The sequence below is a fragment of the Tachysurus fulvidraco genome, chromosome 24, assembly GCF_022655615.1.
Source record: "Tachysurus fulvidraco isolate hzauxx_2018 chromosome 24, HZAU_PFXX_2.0, whole genome shotgun sequence".
NCBI lineage: Eukaryota > Metazoa > Chordata > Actinopteri > Siluriformes > Bagridae > Tachysurus > Tachysurus fulvidraco.
This window is the reverse complement of record NC_062541.1, coordinates 14,718,853-14,723,852: the sequence shown is the minus strand read 5'-3', so window position 1 is coordinate 14,723,852 and position 5,000 is coordinate 14,718,853. Positions and strand designations below refer to the sequence as shown.

General features: G+C 40.3%; 1 protein-coding gene across 4 annotated transcripts in view; it reads left to right on the top strand.

Annotated features, from left to right (window-relative positions):
* sdk1a (sidekick cell adhesion molecule 1a) overlaps positions 1 to 5,000 on the top strand; it is a 266,359-nt gene that overhangs the window by 117,149 nt on the left and 144,210 nt on the right. The window lies entirely within an intron of this gene.

Below are 5,000 nucleotides of genomic sequence, written 5' to 3'. Positions count from 1 at the left end.
ATTGTATAGCACTTTTAAAAATTCATATTGTCTCAAAGCAGCTTTACAGAAGTTTAGAAATAGAATAAAAAATATGAATATACATTTCTAACAATTTTCCCTAACGAACAAGCCTGAGGTGACGACGGTGAGAAAAAACTCCCTGAGGTGATATAAGAAAGAAACCTTGAGAGGAACCAGACACAGAAGTGAACCTCATCCTCATTTGGGTGACACAGGACAGGAAATAATGTCAATGTAAATAATGTCCTTTCTACAACAGTTTGTAGTCGAGTGGAATTGTGCGACCAAGAGCTCCTGAGGAACTAATTTTTGACTTCATTACAGACTTAACACCGATTCCTTCCTGCCGAAGTACTTTAAATGTTCACGAAGCCGACCGACGCGACGGTAGTTTGCTTGCAAAGACGACTCGATACCTGTAGTCCCCAGTACGCCCTGTCCGCACTTCTATATTTCGATATTTCCGTCATTTCATATCATCTACCCCAAATAAGTACGACGGCGTCGACTACGGCATAGTTCCGAATCCTGATCTATTTGCGTGTACAGATGAAGAGGTGAGAGACCTGAACTGTCTGAAGTGCTTCCGCATCGCTCTCTTTAGTTAGATATGAAGCAACGTCTAATTCACATCGTGACTATCAGCAGGCAGGCAGGCAGGCAGGCATTGTGGGTAATGTAGAAAAAGTATATACATAACATTTAGATCTTGAAATCTTGATGCAGGAAAAGTTCAGAGAAAAAGTAAAAAAAAAAAAAGTCATGCTTTCACGTGTGTATAGGTGTGAGCTAGAATTAGAAGCTCACGGGGAACACGTCAGTAGCGCAACCCTATACAAAGGCATCGAGCTTTCGGGCTTCGTTCCAACTTTGTAATCACGCTCTCCTGCCAGTGCTTTGACACTATATTGCAACCGTAATGCAAAAAAAAAAACACCACCACCTCCAGTAAATGATTTTTCTACCTCCAGCAAGATGAATTGCCTCATATATGCAGTTGTGAAAAGGGCAGGGCTAACGCTAATGTGCTCATGTGCCAATGACTATATACCTGTGGGAGCTTGGCAAGGACCCAAGTCACTGATGGCTCGCTGACCCTCTGTTTGAGCCAGCAGGGTTACAATGCCCAGAGCAAAGGCAACCGGATAACACCAGCCATATCTCATATCCCAGGCCAAGCCTATTAGCATGTTCCTCGATATGATGTCATATTCATAATTGTTCTGAGGCAACAGAAGAAACAGCGCAATCAGCTTAGCCATTTAAACTGCAGAATCCCCAGGAAAGGGCTTTGGAAATAGAGGGTGTACTTCATAAGCAATTGAATCACACAGAGATTAAATTAACTGGCCTTGCAGGATCAAACTTTATCTGTGTGGGAGGATTTGAATCACAAAATCAATATCCATGCGAGGCACCGTTCGGCAACACAAATTTCTTTATGAGTCGCATACGATATTTACGTCTCGGAATTGAACCGCCATCCGAGGAAGAGCGGGTCACGTGAAAGGGCGCTCGTTTACAGACGACCTTCTCTGCTGCTGAGACGTCTTTCTTGGAGTAGTTTAGATTATTTATTTATTTATTTATTTATTTATTTATTTATATATAAAGATTTCCCGGTGTATTCCTCACCAGACAGAAGGTGATCGAGCGTTAATCCATCCCGTGGTGGTGTGATGCGTGCTGATGAAAAGTGGACCTTCGGTTCCTACCCACATTATTTTATTATAACAGCACGTCTTGGAGTGCGTTTTTTTTTTTTTCCGCTTTATGCCACAAAACATTGCAAAGAGTACAATTTATTAATGAGCAACTCCGATTTCAATGCTTTTTAACTTCTTTTCTGAACATTTATTACAACATTTAGAACATTTGTCCGGAGACGATTCGATTCAATTCGGTTTTATTCGTATTGAGCTTTTAACGATGGACGATGACATAAAGCATCTTTCCAGAAATATAGTACAAAAAGTTTACACAAAGATTAATATTAGACTTATATTTAAAATGTGTTTATATTTATCCCCGATGAACAAGTCTGAGGCGACTGTAGTGAGGAAAAACTCCCTTAGATGGAAGAGGAAGAAACCTTGAGAGGAACCAGACTCCAAAGTGAAACTCATCATCATTTGGGTGACACTGAAGGGTGTGATTATAAACTGTTATAAACACCAGAGAGTGTTATTATGAATAATGTCCTTTCTACAGTCAGGATTAACTCTTTTTCCCCACACCCACCCACAAAGAATGGGATTTCCTCCTGTTTCGTTGTGTAAATGTTCAGCGTTGAATGTCTTTGTCATGTCTCACTCCATAGCAGTGCTTAATGTGAAGCTCATATGAAAGTAGACACTCTGGGATTTAAGATTTTGTAGTGTTTCATATATATTCATGGAAAAAAACCCCCACAAATTTTCTATCTAAGTAAATGTTAATATCAAACCTCTTTTCTCCCCCACCGAGATGCCCCAAGTTCTTCTTTATAAGCATCTAAAATTGATCTTAATCCACTAAAATTCTATGTAAGATTATCAACAGGGGAATAAACATGCATCTGGCACTGAAAGCTAACAGAGTCCTGACTCATTTTAGATCAGACTCGTAGAGATAAAAGAATTCGTTTGTTTATACTGAATGAAAATGTCCCATAAGTCCATTTCCAAGCCAGTGTACTGGTCAAAAGGGTCAACATGCATTAATAAGACATGCATTTGAATTAGAACAGAACTACAGTCAGAGCTCCTCTTATAACAGCTTAAAGAACACTATAAATAAACGCTCAGTGGTTAAGGTGTTGGACTACAGATCGGAAGGTCATGAGATCGAATCCCAGAGCCACCGATCCGCCACTTCTGGGCCCCCGAGCAAGGCCCTTAACCTATAATTTCTCCGCTGTATAAATGAGATAAATGTAAGTTGCTCTGGATTAAGAGCATCTGCCAAATGCCATAAATGTATTGTTTGAGTTTTTAGAAGCCACATTTGCTTTTCCTCTTTTTACCTCCAGACATAATTCGCTGTTGCTTTGTTCCAAGCCCTCAGAGACGTAGATTTGTGAAGCTAACTCTAGTTCTGCTGATGCTGTACTCTTGCCATATCCTTTGCGTACTTCAAACAAATCACAATTTATAAATTGGAAAATTTTTATTGCTAGGAACGCAGCCGAACAGATTAAGAAATAAGCTAGAAACTCACTAAAAGACTGAGAAAGCGTTTCTTTTTTATTGGCATTAACGGTTCCCTCTCATGGCATTCATAACTGCTGTTCTGGATGATCTTTTACTCAAGGATTTAGCAAAAGAACACTTTCTTCCAGAAGAATATATTAGACTGACCTTATTGCGTAAGTGTTCCCAGTTTCCGCTCTTTAATGCTGAGGATGAACCTGATGGATGATCTGGAGAGGATGCCAACCCTGTGAGGATCTGAGGTATCTAGAGATGTACCAGCTCAAGCTCCATGAGTATTTCTGGCATTCGAAGAGAAGATGAACTCTATGTGGTGTTTGAGGACAACAACCTCCTCATTAATACACAATTATCAGACTGTATCTGACTGCAGAAAGGACATTATTCATAATAACACTCTCTGGTGTTTATAACAGTTTATAATCACACCCTCCAGTGTCACCCAAATGAGGATGAGGTTCACTTTTGAGTCTGGTTCCTCTCAAGGTTTCTTCCTCTTCCATCTAAGGGAGTTTTCCTCACCACAGTCACTTCGGTCACCTCAGACTTGTTCATCTGGGATAAATACAAACACATTTATATATAAGTCTTATATTAATCTGGAACTTTTGTATAATATTAAACTTTTTATAATAATAAAATGATTTGTATTATATTTCTTATGTTCTTTAAAGTGGGGGGCACGGTGGCTTAGTGGTTAGCAAGTTCGCCTCACACCTCCAGGGTTGGGGGTTCGATTCCCGCCTCCGCCTTGTGTGTGTGGAGTTTGCATGTTCTGCCCGTGCCTCGGGGGTTTCCTCCGGGTACTCCGGTTTCCTCCCCCGGTCCAAAGACATGCATGGTGGGTTGATTGGCATCTCTGGAAAATTGTCCGTAGTGTGTGAGTGTGTGAGTGAATGAGAGTGTGTGTGTGTGCCCTGCGATTGGTTGGCACTCCGTCCAGGGTGTATCCTGCCTCGATGCCCGATGACGCCTGAGATAGGCACAGGCTTCCCCTTGAATGTCCTTTAAAGCTGCTTTGAGACAACATCCATTGTTAAAAGCGCTCTACAAATAAAATTGAATTGAATTGGAGATACGTGACATTACCCTGGATGATGCCACATGAAGGTGTAACTATGGATATTGCACTGGACTGCAGTGGATATGAAGAGTTTTATACTAAAGTCTCCATCAGACTTCATGTTAAAACTAGAGTGAATGTAATGGTCACAGCGTTGCACTTGTTTAATCATGTAGTTTAATACACAGTTGTAGAAAATACATGATTTATATCCACACTCTCCGGTGTCACCCAGATAGGGTTCTTGTTCCTGTCGAGGTCCTTCATCATATCATATCGACTCAGGAAGGTTTTGCACACTGCCTTCACCTCCGGTTTGTTCGTTATGGGTGTATTTTATCACACGTTTATTAATCTATCATTAATATTTTGGATTTATATACAGTATAAGGAGCATGTTCATTGTTAAAAGCACTCCACAAATGAAACCGAACTGACTTTAGTCGTTCGTCTGCTGACTTGCCGATAGAGCCGGACATCCTGGAGACGTTCTGCTTAACCTCAAGTAATCCTTTCCAACAAAAGCCTAATAAGTAATTGAAGAGTCGTGTAGTGACATCACACGGTGTATTTGGAAGGTAACCAAAAACAATTTGAAGTCAGTAAAAGAAAATGCTTTCTAGTGATTGTGTAAATGTTTTTTTTTTCTTTTTTTCTTTTTTTCTTTTTTTTCATCTTCTCCGTCTTTCGCTTTTACGTCTCAGTTTTGCCTGGACATCGAAAATGAAAGTGGTCCTTTGGTC